This window comes from Neophocaena asiaeorientalis, unplaced genomic scaffold (assembly GCF_003031525.2).
Source record: "Neophocaena asiaeorientalis asiaeorientalis breed wild unplaced genomic scaffold, Neophocaena_asiaeorientalis_V1.1 scaffold59, whole genome shotgun sequence".
Lineage (NCBI taxonomy): Eukaryota > Metazoa > Chordata > Mammalia > Artiodactyla > Phocoenidae > Neophocaena > Neophocaena asiaeorientalis.
This window is the reverse complement of record NW_020174268.1, coordinates 16,513,734-16,530,740: the sequence shown is the minus strand read 5'-3', so window position 1 is coordinate 16,530,740 and position 17,007 is coordinate 16,513,734.

Here is a 17,007-nt window from a genome sequence, read left to right as displayed (position 1 = left end):
GGGCTTCCCTCGTGGCGCAGTGGTTAAGAACCCACCTGCCAATGCAGGGGACATGGGCTCGAGCCCTGGTCCGGGAAGATCCCACATGCCGCGGAGCAACTAAGCCCATGCGCCACAACTCCTGAGCCTGCGCTCTAGAGCCCGTGAGCCACAACTACTGAGCCTGCGTGCCTAGAGCCCCTGCTCTGCAACAAGAGAAGCCACCGCAATGAGAAGCCCGCGCACCGCAACGAAGAGTAACTCTCGCTCGCCGCAACTAGAAAAAGCCCGCGCGCAGCAACGAAGACCCAATGCAGCCAAAAATAAAATAAATAAGAAAATGAATTTATATTAAAAAAAATTGCCTCCTTCTTGTCCTGCCCTCTGCTCTGTGAACACTTTACAATTTTCTTTCTTTCCTGAAAGTATTCTAGCTCATCTACAAATAGTCTGGCTCCTCTGCAAAAACTAGCTGATTTGGCTGCCACGATTAGTAAGCCTCATTGTTTCAAGTTACTATGTATTTGATTTTTAAGCTCCCTGACGGCTCTGTGTGGTTTTAATTAACTTCTTGGAATACAGTTTTTTTCAGCTCAACTGTTCCTGGATAAAAATGATCGCGCTCAGTTTGTGTCAGTGTGTGTGTTGTAAGCCTGTGGTAAGCTTTTCCTTTTGTGTCAGTGTGTGTGTTGTAAGCCTGTGGTAAGCTTTTCCTTTGCTCTAACTGGCTGCAAATAGATGGAAGGCTATTTATTTATCAAAGGCTGGCTTTTCCTGCATATCTTTGTGATAGATACCCACTGGGATTATTTCGTATAAAGTTGGGCCCAGACCAGATAAGGTGTAGGGAAGAACAGCCGACTCTGGCTTTCAGTACTATTTGTGGTTGCAGTTACCTACAAGTTCAGAGTCTGAGACCCATCTTGTTTATAACACTTAGCTAGCATTGTGACACAGGCTTTTAAAAACACGATTTCTTGAGCACGTTCAGTACACCTAAGTGTTGGGCCCTACCTGTTGGCTCTTTGAACTTGCCAGATACAGGGTAGCCGTATACGTTTTTGTCCCTGAAAGTGGATGGGAGATGGGATGCCATGACAGCAGGTGTAAACCAGGACATCCTGGCAAACGGGTGCATAGGGTCCTCCCCAGACACATGGAACTCTTCTGCCCCCTGGGCCACTACCAAGGGCTTTTTTGTTTTGTTTTGTTTTGTTTTTGCGGTACGTGGGCCTCTCACCGTTGTGGCCTCTCCCGTTGCGGAGCACAGGCTCCGGACGCGCAGGCTCAGCTGCCGTGGATAGGAACATGATAGTACCTACCTCATGGGCTTGAAGCAAAGATCAACTGAGTTAATATACGTAAAGTAGTTGTCATGGCGTCTAGTGCATAAGAGGCACCTGGTGTAGATTGGTTGCTGTTCTCAGCATCTGTCCTGGAACTTGAGGTGATGGTCGTTGGGAGACGTGTGTCGGGTGTCCTGGAGAAGTTGCCCTCATACTTCCTTCAACTGTGGGGAGCCCTGTGTAGCTCCACCAGGGGAAATTCAACAACGAACTGAGAACACAGGGCCCCTCTTTTTATTAGAAGCACTGGTGAGGACAGCACCACCCCCTCTGAGAGCATCCACTGCAGGAAGGCCAACATCAACTGCTGGAGAACCATCAGGCAGAGACGGATACAAGAGTGACCATTAGCAACACAAGTGGAGACGGATTACGGCCATTAGGTCACAGGCTGGAAACAGGCAAGAAATCTTTATTAATCACCAAGGAGAGACTCTGCCAGGAGGAAGGAGATCAGAGCACCCATGGTTCGTCTGGGTGGCAGCTCAAAGCCAGTGGATTGCCACCAGCTGCACCTCTAGTATGACCCAGACTGTGGTGGTCTGTAGAACTAGGGGTTACACACAACACAGAATCACAATTCCAGGGAAAGAAAACTGTTTCCAGGTACATCTGTACCTGACTCATACATCTGTCTTATTCCAAGAATCCCCAAGGAAGGGAATTCCACCAAATTTTCTTGCCACTCTGTGCCAATAATTAGCAATTTTTCTTTATGTGTATTCTTATTAAGGCCTTTTTGTTCTTCATTTCTGCTCATGGAAAGATAGACAGCTAAGGGAGTTTGCAGTCTCCTACAGCAAGCACGACTCAGAGAATCCAAATGGCGGTTGCCGTCAGTTGATTTTCACTTAGAGCTTAAGCTCTCAGTTTATTTCACGTGGACTCTGGATATTAAAGTAGAAATAATGCTTTGTGACCTTCAAGCAAGGCACCGGCTGCTCCTCCACCCTTTCCCCTGTGGTTTTGTGAACCACACAGTCCATTGCTGTAACACCCTTATTTCTGGACTCCCAACCTCTCTCCTAGCGGGAGGTGACTCATGCGAAGCCACGTGTTACACCATGGCTGACTAGGCACCACACCACATGCCCCGTTTGAGGCATCCTTTCAAATGGCAATACCTGTCCTTGGAATCAAGGTTAAATTGAGTTAAAGAAAGAAGCCCCAACTTTGCCCAGACCCCTCTTCAAACCTGGTGCCTTTCCCTCCCTAATGATGTAACGAGAAAGATTTCAGAGGGGAGCACACTGGTGGGTCTCAGAAACACCCCGGGGGAGTTCCAGCGAGTGCTGTGACTCTGTGATGCTCTGACCATGGAGTGGGCTTGCAGTAAACTTGTCCTTGGCAGGAGCTGTGCACATCATCATTTCTGCTCTGGTAAAGTAGATTTCAAGGGCAGCGTAGGGAGGGGCTGCAGTGGGGGTGAGGAAGCAGTAAGGAAAATTTTTTTTTTTTGCGATACGCGGGCCTCTCACTGTTGCGGCCTCTCCCGTTGAGGAGCACAGGCTCTGGACGCGCAGGCTCAGCGGCCGTGGCTCACGGGCCCAGCCGCTCCGCGGCATGTGGGATCCTCCCAGACCGGGGCACAAACCCGTGTGCCCTGCATCGGCAGGCGGACTCTCAACCACTGCTCCACCAGGGAAACCCAGGAAAACTTTCTTTAGTGTTCTCCAGATCTTTCAAACCAAGCTTTCCTCTGTGTTGCTATTCCCCTCCCATCCCCCTACCTCTATCCCCCCGCAGAGGTCTGGGTGGTAGCTCAGGCTCTGAAGTTGTCATGGCTTCTAGGTTGATGGGCTGGAGGAGGCCAAGGAATGAAGAGAGGTCAAGGCTGGAGCGATCGCTTGTGCGGGGGACAGGGTTCAAGGACTCCACCCACTCACCCACCCAACACTCCTGTCCCAGCCCAGCCCGCGCTTCCCACGCCCACCTCCAAAGAGGAAGAAACCTGGCTGCATAAATACTCTGTCACTCTACAGTAGTGAAGACCCGAGGGAGCCGGGTGTGGAGAGAGGGAGAGAAAAGCAGGGCCAGCTGTCTGGACAAGCGTGGGGTGAGAAACCGTGAGGTGGGCTGGAAATACCCAGGGGAGTATGCTGGGGACCGGCCCTGTGGGTCCCCTTTGGGTTTTCGGAAAGTGAGTCAAAGGTTGGAGTTATTTTGAAATTCCATTTGTTTGTACAACTCTGTTTGTTCTGCTGCCCCCTGAGGGTCCAGGCTGGGCAAAGACCACACAGGGAAGCAGGCAGTGGGCCTGGGGAAGGGTTTCTACCCCCTGGGTCCTGGGGTAGCATAACCCTTGTGGAAAAGGAGTGAAAAGGGAGACGCTGGGGTGTGGGGTGTATGGAACAGGCACCGGTGAGAAGTGGGAGTGGTGCTGTAAGTGGAGGTGGCCTTGGTTTATGTGCAAACACCTTGACTAGTGACTTTATATTCTGCCAGGAAGCTGGAATCCCGGAGTCCTGGCTGGTGGGCTGTAGGTAGGGAACTTCCCTTCCTTGTGTCCTCCGTGGTCTCTGTTGTTGGCAACTGGAAACAGGAGGGGACCATGAAGACAATACTAAAGTTTAATGTCCTTTTTACGACGAGCTTTTGTTGCTGGCACCTTCCTCTTGGAATAAGACACTGATTCATGACTGAACAACCGCTACACCCAGAGAAAAAAACCTCCTTGGAGTCTCGGTTGGTTTCTGTTTACAAGAACGGATGGTTTCCAAAGACTCTTCAGAAAATGGCTGAGAGAAGTCAGAGCAAAAAAGTTAATGTTTTTATTTCTGTCTCTTTCTTTCCACGGAGGAGTCTGAAATTCTTGCTTTGGGCCATATGGAGTGGATATTCTAGAAGGAAATTATATACGGCTCTGTTTCTGCTCAAATGCTTTTCACTTTGTCAAGCGGACCCTTTGAAGCGGACTTCTCCTTACCTCAGATTCTGACATGAATAATTGTTTAATTGCCTTTCAGCCTACACAAGATAAGGACGCACGTCTCAAAATTGTGTAATTCTCTTAACCAAACAATAGCTGAGCCACCCAGAGCAGTTTTCAAAGAAAGAAAAGAATTCCTTACATATGTTAAGCATTTTATTCCTTGCAAAGTGCTTTGCTCTGGAGTGTTTTGTTAAATTGGATAATGCGTATGAAGCGCTGTGTAAATTGTATCATATAACAGAAAAGTAAGATTTTATAACAATTATTGATTTGATTTTCCATATAAGAAACTGAAGCCCAGGGAAGGGAATTACAGCCCAGATCACAGCCATCAAGCTCAGCTCAGACAGAGGTCTGTCTCCTTCCTCTGTCCCAGTCGAGGCCAAGATCACCCTGGACCCACCAGAGACTTCCTGGGAGGGCTGGGGCCGGAAGCGGATCCACACAGGCATGTTTCCTGATCTGGGTTACCTCCCCCTGACCCGCTGTCTCCCCTCACAGGCTTCAGGCAAAGACTTGCCTTTTTATCTTGCTCCTTTTCTGCCAGCCATTCTCGGCAGAGCCCTTTTCCTCAGGCTGGGACAGAGGAGTTGTTACTTACATTAAAAAATATATAGGTTGCTTTCTCTTTAAAAAAAAATGTTGTCCCTGAAGTAAGCACAGGCTCTGGACGCGCAGGCTCAGCGGCCATGGCTTACGGGCCCAGCTGCTCTGCGGCATGTGGGATCTTCCCGGACCAGGGCTCGAACCCGTGTCCCCTGCATCGGCAGGTGGACTCTCAACCACTGCGCCACCGGGGAAGCCCCATTTTCTGTATCTTTTAAAAGCTGTCAGTAAATTCTCCTGGTAGGATGTCGTCTTTAGCTTCCAGTGTGTTAGGACAAGGCCTGGGGAAGCCCTGCTGGGGGCTGGAGTCACAGGGAATTGGAGCACCCACCAACCCATCCTCCACCTGCCGCCAGGACAGAGCCCACCTTGCAAGGCAGCAGGACGCAAGGCCTAGGAAGGTCCCAACGTCCGCTAACATCCCTGTGGGGATGTGCAGGGGAACCTGAGAGAAGGGGCTGGATGCAGGTGGGGACGGTGTTTCATGTGCCACAGGAGACGGTCCCTGTGCAGCAAAGGACACACTCAGAGTGAAAAGGCAACCACGGAGTGAGAGGAAATATTTGCAATTACATGTCTGATAAGGGATTAATATCCAGTATGTATAAGGAACTCACAAGTCAACAGTAACAAGAAAACAGCCCAAATAAAAAGTGGGCAAAGGACTTGAATAGACATTTCTCCAAAGAAGATATACAAATGGTCAATAATCATGTGATAAGATGCTCAGCTAATCATCAGGGAAATGCAAGTCAAAAGCACAATGAGATTCCACTTCACACCCGTTAGGGCCACTATCGTCAAAAACAAAACCCAAAAAGACCCTCAGCAAACCAGAAGATAACAAGTGTAGGTGAGGACACAGAGAAACGCACTCTGTGCACTGCTGGTGGGAATGTAAAATGGTACAGCCACTGTAGAAAACAGTATGGCAGTGTCTCAAAAAATGAAACTTAGAATTAACACACGATCCAGCCATTTCACTTCTGGATATATACCGGAAATCATTGAAAGCAGGAACTCTAACAAATATTTGTATACCAATGTTCATAGCAGCATTCACAATAGCCAGAAGGTGGAAACCACCCAAATGCCCACTGATGATGAGTGGATAAACAAAGTGTGGTACATACATACAATGGAATACTATCCAGCCTTTAAAAGGAAAGAACTTCTGACACAGGCTATAACAGATCAACCTTGAAAACATAAGCTGTAGTGAATATAATGGCTATAAGTTCCACCTGTGGAAGAGGTCCTTTATAATTGTTTTATGTGGAATTCTGAGTGTATAACTCTGGCCTAGGGGTGGCCCAGCCTTATCCAGATAAATTATTCAGAGGTTTTATTTTTTTAAAGAAATGAGAAATCATCATACTTGACTAACTAGTGATTTGAATAAGATATTTAAACAGGAAAAATCTTTTAAAAAATCCTTGAAAGTATCTATCATCAGACAGGCATACCCTTATTTTTTTTAATAGTTGTATAAATGTCAAAAATTCATCTAAACTATATAGCAATTATTTGGAGTAGAAGAGCGAATTATGTCAATGAATCTGTTAATTATCTTACTTATCAGAGCCCTAATTGTGTTTCTGTAACCTTTATATACATCATAGAATGTCTATTCATGCCTCTAGTTTTTCCAAATATTGAGATTTTTTTTAAGTTCATCTGGCGCTGTAAAATGGATTTCAGGCAGCAATGCTGGTTGACTCTTGCTTCAAATTCAGCTAATGGTTGCATATTGTTCATCCATTTCCCTTCATCCCCATTCTCTACCCAGGAGCTAACCACTTTCTACTGGGGATCCATGAGGTTCCAGGGAAGCTGATTTCATGTCCATCTTCTCGGTTGGGGTGTGTAGTCTATGCTAAGCCAATCAGTGCCTTCCATCCCTCTGGACACAGACATTGGTTACAGAGCGGGCGCGTGACCGAAGGAGGACCAGTTGGAATGGATCTTAAAATTTTTTTTTTTTTTTTTTGGAAAGGCTGGGCAGGGATGCTCTGTCTTCTCTTCTGGACTAGAAGGAGGAAGTACCATCCCTGAGAGATGCTGGAAGCTATGGGGGACCTTAATGGGAGTTAAGAATTTAGAATTTGACACCAGAAAGGGCAAAATGAAGAACCTTGATGGTTTAAGCCATTTTAAGAGAAGCTTTCTGTTACTTGCATTGTAACGGATAGAGCTTATCAGTGATATATTAGTATACAACTAAACAGTTTACAAATCATCTGATCCTACTTCATTTTCACAACACCTCCATGGGGATATTCAGAACGGCTGTAATTCCTCTCATATTATATGAAGAAAGGAGCCACGAAGGCATTGCTCCAGGTTAACCAAATGGTTAAGTTAAAAAGTTATGTGAGGGGCTTCCCTGGTGGGGCAGGGGTTGAGAGTCCGCCTGCCGATGCAGGGGACACGGGCTCGTGCCCCGGTCCGGGAAGATCCCACATGCCGCGGAGCGGCTGGGCCCGTGAGCCGTGGCCGCTGAGCCTGCGCGTCCGGAGCCTGTGCTCCGCAGCGAGAGAGGCCACAGCAGTGAGAGGCCCGCGTACCGCAAAAAAAAAAACGTTATGTGAGGATAGGCAGTATACTGTATTCTCAGCGTCTTTTACAGTGCTTGTCAACTGGATAGAAGAAATGTTGAAAAAATAAAGAAATTGAAGAACAGAACCAACATAGAAAAAAGAGCAACCGGCTTTGTTTTAATTATTCCTTTTTTCAACAAATATTTACCAAATGCCTACTCTGTACCAGGCATGAGACTACGTGTTCAAATTCAATACTTTCTGTGTCAGCACCTCCCATACAAAAAAAAGAGAGAGAGAGAAAAGTGTTGAAGTCTTTAATATTCTTATGCTCTTTTAAAAGTTTCAAACAGTTAAGAGATTATTTAAGGGTCTGCAATGATTTGCTAGAGAGGATCCTTGTGTTTTAAAACCTCTTCTCTTTTCTGTTACTTGTATCCATGTTTTCTGCCTCATTGAACTCAGGTAGAAAGACGCGTCGGTGGTTGTATGTTGTAAGTTCTCCATGCAGCCCAATACCTTGTAAATACTGAACTACAGTCTCTTCAGTGTCTAAGTCTTTCTCTGACTTTATGTTAGATGTCTGCTCATTCAAATCTCTGGGGGACCATTAAGATGGACTTTTACTATTTTAGTATGTATCACAGTAGATCAAAAATCCATACTTAACCAGAAAAGGCAATATATAGAATTGAAACTCTGTCAGTTTTTAGAGTAACAAGAAAGTATAAGGAAGATTACCCTGAGGGAATGAGGCACTAACCAACTAGTCAGGAAAATAGCCTGAACTGTAATTTCCCAGGGATGGAATGTGGAACCGAAGAAAGACGCAACCAAGAAAGGTTAAGCCCTTATATCAAATAGAAACCTCAGAGAATTAAATCCACAGAATCAACGGATGAAAATTGTTCCATGATTTAAAAACTCAGCAAGGTTTTTTTCCCCCTTCTCCTGTCCTGCATGAAAACAGAGAAAAGAGCTGCCCGTTAGATGCCTTTTGGAGGTCAAATTTAGGAAAGTCAGCCCTGAGCAGTGAGTGGAAAGAGCAAACTCTTTAGAGGAAGACTGAGCTGGGTTCAAATCCTACCTCTGATAATTCAGGCCGGTTACTTAATCCTTCCGAGATTCCTTTCCTCACCTGGAAAACAGTGATAATAGTTACTTAACAGGGTGCTGTGGCAGTCAGATACGTGCATATCAAGTGCCTGGCATATGCCAGGCGCGTAGGAAGTGTCAGCTATTATTTCGTACTTTTTATATAAGTAGGACAAACTTGGATTTATTAAAAAAGGGTTGTCACACTTAACTTCTGCTTTTCTGATCAGTAAAAAAGATTTCTCTTCACATAGTGTCCGATGGCACAGAAAGGGAAAAGCAAATGAAGAACACATGGTACTTTGCAGAGCATTGAAATTTCTTACTCAAAATTCAGTCACGGCTGCATAATGAGGGTGGAACATGGCCCTCGTGTACCTCTTACTGCTAAATTTACTACATTCATCTGAGAAAATGAGGGAGGCTTTGTTCACATCCTTGAAAACCACTCGAAGTGCCTCATGTTTCTGACATTGTCCTTCAGGACCTTGAGCAAACTAACGATAAAAGAGATGGATGACTGAGGATTATTCAGTGGGTTACTGGCAGCCTTTCAGAAATGTTAAAAACAGTTTTGTAACTGTTTACTCATAAACCTGTGCTGTTTCCCCTTAGGTAATGTCTCTCATCTTTGAAGCTGAGTCCACGTCGGCTGTCAACGGCGCGGTCTGTTCCTGTTAAGTACCAAGGAGGAAGCAGAAGGGTGAGTGGCTGTGGGCCCCCTCCTCGTCCCCTCTGGTGATGGATCCGGAGCACACCGGGTCCTGGTGCAAGGCTACGTGTGGGTGGAGGCAGCTCTGAGCCGAGCCCTCCGACCTACTCCTTATCTACACTATTCTGATTAGAGACAATAACAAGGCAAAAGTTTGCAAATATTGTGCTGTAGAAGTGGCAATCTTGCACAATACTGATAAATTTGCCATGAGGTTTACGGAGAATCAAAGCAATTTAGGAAATGGAGGTTTTTTGGGGTTTTTTTTTTTTCCAGCTGAAATACGTAATAAGAACCACTTCTAACTTTTCAAGTTATAAAACTTGAATTTTACTTTTTTTTTTGGACAGGATATAAAGTCAACTCTGTGATATTCTAAAGGTATAAAGTGTCGTTGACATGTTGAAACCATACCTTTACGCCATAAAATCCCAAATGCCTCCCTGCTCCCGGCTTTAGTAAGCTTACTGGTCATTCAGAATCAGGGAAACTTAGAGCTGAAAATTCTCACTTCTCCTCAAAGTCTTGGAAGAAATTCTCAAACCTTTCAATTCTGTGTCTCACGCCTTTCACATCCTAAAGTTGAATTTGGTGGGAATTATATACACTGCTATGTCACTTAATACTTTTCAAAATGTGTATATTCACAATATAACAAGCAGGGGAGATTTCATTATTTTCACTTTTTGGAGGAGAAAAAAAATTGACTGAGTTGGATAATGATCAGTTTATAGAATCACTGAGTCTGCGGGAGAAACCGTACATATTAGAAACAGGTGGCCAAATAAGCTTGATATAAACTCAATTTTTAAATGTAAAAATGAAATTATAAGTATTTTGGAAGAAAATAGAATAATTATTATAATCTGAAGGGTGATTCTAGAGAAGGATTTTATAACCATGACTTCTAGGACAAAAGTCATAGTGGAAAATATTGCTGGATTTGTGTACTTAAAACTTACATATGCACACAAAAAAACTTCTGAATGGTGAAAAATATACTCTGATATACTTTGGCATTTAACAAAATTTAAAGGCAGACGATAAACTTGAAAATACAAGGAACACCTATAATATATAAAGAGCTCTTACAAACCAATAAGGAAATGATGAATCCATATGTTAACAATGGACATAAATAGCAAATTCCCAGTGGAAAAATTAAAGTAGCCAATAAACATAAACAAAAATGTTTAACCTTGCTGGTATCAAAATAAATAAAAATGAAAACAATAAAACTCCCCAACCTGATGAAAAAATAGAATAGGATGAAAATATCCAGTATTATCAAGAATTTAGGATAAGAGGCACCTTCCTGCTATGCTGCTGGGATGTTAAAGTCCCTTTTGGAGAGCAATTCAGCATTATGTATCAGAATCCTTAAAAAAGAGCACAGCATCTGACCCAGCTTCTAGCCATAAATTCTAAGCAAGTAATTGGAAAAGTTGCCAAAGATCCAAGTGCAGGAATGTAAATGGCAGTTTGCTTTTTTTAATAATAGTGAAGAATGAGAAACAATCTAAAATACTGACAATATGAGGTCATATATATCATAATTAACCCACAAAAAAGAAGAGCTACCAAATACCGTGAATAGTTGATGTATTTGTTGAAGAAAAATGCATGTATATATTAATGAATACACACACACACACAACACACACGGAGAGCAGTGCTAGTTGCTGTCTCAGTGCTTTACATATGATACTCCATTTAATCCTCACTACAACCCTGTGATGTCGGTGCCATAAAGAACTCTACAGCACAGTTGAGGAAAATGAGGCAGAAAGAAGGCAGCTTTTGCCTGAAGTCACACAGCTGGCAAGGGCAGAGGCTGGATTCCAGTCCAGGTCCTGTGGCTCCAAGGCGCCTGGTCTTAACTACGAGCCCGGTTCCACTAGGTGAAAAAGTGTGCTTTACGCACTCACTTTACACAGAGAAAGAAAAGAATGGGGATCACACACTGCCCAGCCTTCAGTGCTGCCGCTGATGGGGGAAGTTACAGAGGGAAGACTTCTGTTTATTTTTATTTATTTATTTTTTTAAGACTTCTGTTTATTAATTTAAAATTAGAGCAATGTCTTCTGATTTTTCCGCACTTGACACACATCCCTTACTGGTAACAAATTACAGGCTTTTCAAAGCTGCAAGGTTGTCGAAAATGGTGAGGAAATATTCATTCTCCCCCTCGTTCCGCTGTTTTGGTAATTTACAGACCAAAATAGGATTAAGGAAGGGCCGACTCAGCTTTCCCAACCCCTGTCTCTGCTAAGCCCTTGATTGTAAAGCCTCACAAGACACAAAATGTGTTGTGTGTTGTTTGTTAAATTTCACTCCTTTCTGAACATTCTGTGCCTGTCCTTTTTTTTCTTCTAAAAGGATTACTGCACTAGGGCCCAGCATTCCAAAGGCCTGACGCTGGGACTGGGGATTCGGGCCCCTCTTCCCACTGCTGTCGGCCCGATATTGCCAAGATCCTTATTATTTCTGTTCTGTGTTTTCTCAAAAATCCCAGAGGATCTTGGTGAGAGGAAAATTCTTATTTTTTTCCTGACTCAAATCTTGAGATTGTAACAAATACCAAGGGGACTAGAAATAGCACAGTGTTCCCTGGTATCAAAAGAGAGAACACACTCAGGGTTGTTTTCTGTAAATCTGTGTCAACTTTATCTGCTCCGAGATGGGGACTGATTGGATTCTTCAGCAACGAGAGAGATGTCCGTGGTGATGCTGGTATAATTCTCTGGAACTGATCCCGTGCACCCTTCCCCCGTACAAAGGACTTTGCACACACTATTTTCCTTAGCGCTCCACACAAAAGTGAGAGGGGGGTAAAAGCACCCCCACTTCTTCACTTCTTCAGGCCTCATTAGTTTAGACGCTTCTGTGCAGGCGGAGTTCGCAAGTGGCAGAGCCAGGATCTTAACCCAGTTCTGTCCAAGTGCCAAGTCTGTGCCTTGACCATTGAGGTCAGGGTCTAAGACTGGAGATAACTACTGACTCTGTGGGGGCTGAAGGTCCACTCCCCACTCCCTCACCCACCCTAGAGAGCACCAAGGCCAAGGGACTTGACCACTGTTTGTGGAATGAATGAATGGGTGAATGAATGTGTCGACAGGGCTACCGCCAACCTGCCAGGGTGTGAAAGTGGCCATGGAGTCAGGTTACTTTTTTTTTTTTCTTTGAGAGAGGGGTTTGGGGGATTGAGGGTCTGGGTTTTGGGGGTAGCTTTTGTTCTCCTGTGGTCAGGAATCTCTTCCATGGTGGGTGTGGTGGGGTACTTTATGCTATGGAGAGATTGCGGGGGCAGAGTGCTGCCTCCAGGACAGGGAGGTGTCCTGGCGAGGGGAACTCACTCCAGACTCCAGTCTGGACCCAGAACAGGGACTGGCACGTGTTCTCTGTAAAGGGCCAGGCAGTAAATATTTTATTATTTTTTAAAACTAATTCATCTTTGTTTTTAATTGAGGTAATGCTGGTTTATAACATTACGTAAGGTGCGTGTGTACAGCATTATATTTCTACTTTAGACGTAAATATTTTAGGCTTTGAGAGCCAGGCACGCCCAACCCTCCTGTTACAGCAACAGCAGGCAGATGTCAACAAGAGTGTGGCTGTGTGTCAAAAAAACTTTATTTATGGGCACTGAACTTTGAACTTCTTAGAAGTTTTAGGCATCATGAAATATGACTCTTCTTTTGATATTTTCTGACTATTTAAAACACATCCTTAATCACAGGTGTACAGAAACAGGTGACAGGCTGCACTTGGCCTGGGGACCATGTTCTGCCCACCTGTTCTGGACTCAAGGCCAATGAAAGGAGTGAACCTTTCCATCTAGGGTGTCAGTTCAGCCACCTGGAGTAGGAAGGGGTTTAGGAAAAGTGCTTCTCCATTGTACCACCTCTGCAGCCTCGGGCAAGTTACAGGTGTTCAATGTGCATCTATTTCTCCATCCATCCTGTGGGACTATGAATAATCCCTAGCTTGGAGGATGCGAAGGGATAATCCATTGACGCCACTTAGGACAGGGAAGTCTTCACTAAATATTAGCCATCATTGCTATGATTACTATCATGGCTAATGCTGTAACTGGGATGCAGAAAGATGCAAAATCCCAGAGACAGTTTGTCATGCTTATTTCTTCCAGGGACAGCAGTGATTTTGAGGGTACTGAGGGGGTCCCTGGGTCCATCTCTCCGCCCTCCCAATCTGCTCATATTAGAGTCTTAAGTGTTCAGAGTTGGAACCTCTTATTCCAACAAGAGAAGTTGCAGTTGGAATCTTATCTGCAGCCACTATTACAGAGCCACCTCCAACCAGTGAGATTTCAACTGCATCCAAACGCATTAAAAGTTCTGGAGATGCCCTTGGTTCCCTCCTATATCTAATTAAGACTTTGCATCCTGACACTCTCCACCATGTATCTGGATGCCTTCATGCCTCCTCCTTTCTTCTCTTTGTCCTTCTCCATCTCCTCTTCCAACAGTTATTGAATACTCGTACCTGGCTTGGCTTGAGGTCCCTAGAGGCAGGAAACAGATCTTAGGCATCTGCATCCCAAGCCCCCCAAGCCCACACGAGCCTCCAATCAGCATTTGTAAAATTGAATTGGCCGTTTGTTCCCACACTTGGTTCTCGTCAACACAGCACTCTTCTCCAGTCATCTGTGCTTCCTCCAGATGCTCTCCTTGTGCCAGGTGCTTCCGGCTGCTACAACATCCTAACGCACATTCGCCTCCGTGCCCACATCACTCGGTGCCCCACCAGCAATTAAAGAGGTTTAACCAAGGGGGCTTCCCTGGTGGCGCAGTGGTTAAGAATCCGCCTGCCAATGCGGGAGACATGGGTTCAATCCCTGGTCGGGGAAGATCCCACATGCCGCAGAGCAACTAAGCCTGTGAGCCACAACTACTGAGCCCGCGTGCCACAACAAATGAAGGCCACACACCTAGAGCCCGTGCTCCACAACAAGAGAAGCCACCACAATGAGAAGCCCACGCACTGCCCCCGCTCGCCGCAACTAGAGAAAGCCCATGTGCAGCAACGAAGACCCAATGCTGCCAAAGATAATAAATAAATTAATTAATTAAAAAAATAAAATAAAATAAAGAGGTTTAACCAAATCTCCAAAGAACGTAACAGGATGAACCAGCTGGCCTGGGTAGGCTTGCGTGCGAACTCTGCCACGGAGAGGGAGTGTTTATTTGGGCAGACAGTGGACTCAGAGATGAACACAGCCAGAGCCTGATGAGGTCAACATACAGGGAAGGAAGTAAAATTTTCCATTCCAGTTCAGCCATGACTAAAGTTATCAGGAACCAGTGCAATAACTATGAGTTTGAAGTGCTTTGCATGGGTAAATCTCTCTGCAGATCTGGGCTTTTATTTTCCCATATGTTCTTACTTTAGCTTTCAGAAGACTCCAACAGCTACAACGGCAGAAAAAGTGATTCAAAGCATGTTCAGCATAATTTTGTCCATTTAATGAGCAAACACTCAATAGTACATATTGGGTGTCAGGTACCATTCTAAGAACTTTATGTATAATGGCGCAATGCTGCCTTTCATTCATTTATTCATTCATTCAATACAAATAAATTGGATGTATTCTGTGAAACCACACTGTGCTAGGAATGAAAAAGGCATCGGATACAGTTTTTTTTCCCTCTCTCTCATGGGCTTAGTGGGAGAGACAGACAAAGAAATCAACAGCACAATGTCTGGAATAGGGGCACGCGCAGCAGGTATCATTTGTCCCGAGGCTGAGAAGAAGAGCGTGTAACCTGCCCTGAGAAGGTGATGTTTACACCGACTCTTGAAGGGTGCGTGCGGGGCTGCAACAGGAGGGGCAGGGTCCCAGGAGGAGCCTGTGCACAGGACTGAGGGAGCAGCAAGCGCTACCCCACAAGCCTAGAGCAGAGGGTGTGGATCTGAGCCTGAGGCGGGGTCTCAGTCTGCTCAGTCTGCCATACAAAAAGCCACGGACTGGGGCGGGGCTGAAACAACATTTATTTTCTCACAGCTCTGAGCCTAAAGTCCAAGAGCAAGGTGTCAGCAGTTTAGGTACCTCCTGAGGCCTCTCTTTGGCTTTTAGATGCTGCTGTCTTGCTCTGTCCTCACATGGCCATCCTTCTGGGCAAGGCTGTCAGGTGTCTCTTCCTCTACTTATAGGGACACCCATCCTATTGGACGAGGGCCCCTCCCTAGAGGGACACAATTCATCTGAATGCCACGAGAAGGAAGAGGGATGGAGGGGGTGAGGCCGGTATGGCAGCTTCTGAAATAGTCCAGGGGGAGAGTGATGGAAAGCTAAGTGAACAACAGCATTGGGCGTGGAAAGAAAGCAGGAGATTCTTGAGATTTGTATCGGTAGAAGAATCTGCAGATGGAGGCAGCCAGTGGGCTGGGAGGACACAGGTGGAGGGAGGAGGGAGGAGGGTGGGGTGACTCGAAAGTTCTGAACCGAAGGATGGCGATGCTTCCTGGCATGAGGAACAGTGTAAGAGGAGAGCATCTGGAGGTGGAAGGAAGATGGTGAGTGAGAAGTGCCAGTGGAAAACCACGGGGAGAGTTTAGCAGGGAGCTGGGATGGTGGTCTAAGAAGCTGGAAACAGGTCTGGCCTGGAGCTAGAGATTCGGGAGCCATCAGCTAGCTTGGGGCCAAAGATTTGCAGCCAAGGATTTGAACAAGGTCACCCAGAGAAAGAGAAGGTGGCCAAGGACAGACCCCTGGGACTCAGGAAAAGGAGTGGCCTGAGAAGTGGGAGGAAAACCCGGAGGTGAGAGGGAGCTGGCGCTGACCAAACGTGGGCCTGCACTGAGCCAGGCACCGTGCGAGGTGCGGTGACAGCATCTCATGTGACTCTTACAGAAGTGCCCTCCTGTAGGCGTAAAGCAAACACTTAAAGAGCGCTTACTGTATGCCAGCCGCTGTTCACAATAATCTGTGGTAGACCATCGAGTTCCCACCAAGCCTCCCCATTTACACCTGCGGAAACTGCAGCTCACGGGGTGACCGCTCACGATCGCAGAGCTGGACACGGAACTGGGTTCCAGCTGATAAGACACCGAAGGCTGAGCTCAGAGCCACATCGCTCTTCTGCCTCCACCCGCCGCGCACTGATTTTAGGGATGAGAAAGTCAAGGACCAGAGAGGGGAAGACGACATGGCTAGTAAGTGTCAGAGTCCGGTTTCAAACTGAAATCTTTGATGCAGCCAAGAAACCACCTGAGGCGAGATTAAAGGGACCAGAGGAGCTCAGCAAGATTAGGAGGCGACCATCTGAGAGGAGTTCAAGGGAGTACGCCCTAATCCTCTCAGCAGCCCCACCCTTGAACCATTGTTATAAAACCCCTCATCAGGTTGGGACGCAGAGGGCAGGAGCCTGCTGTGGCCCCCTTTGCCTGGCAAAGTAATAAAGCTGTTCTTTTCTACTTCACCCAAAGCTCTATCTCCGAGATTCCATTGGGCACCAGTGTACAGAGGCTGAGATATTGGCAGCAAATTCAGGGGAAGGAATGGTGCCGGGAAAGGCTGAGAGGGCGGAAACGCAGGAAATGATCTGGAAGGGAAAAAGCCAAAACTGAGATTAGGTGACGGTGGTTGGCAACTGACTCCAACTTGGGGGCGGGGCGTGGGAGCCGAGGTGAGAGGTCCAGCACTGCCCGGACGAGCCGGGCCCTGGTGCGGAGCGGGGAGAGGGACGCGTGCCTCCCTCTCTGACCAGTGCGATGAGGTGTGGTGCTTTGGGGGAGGGTGGGAGCTGCACACCCTCCCTCCCACCGCGGGCCAGA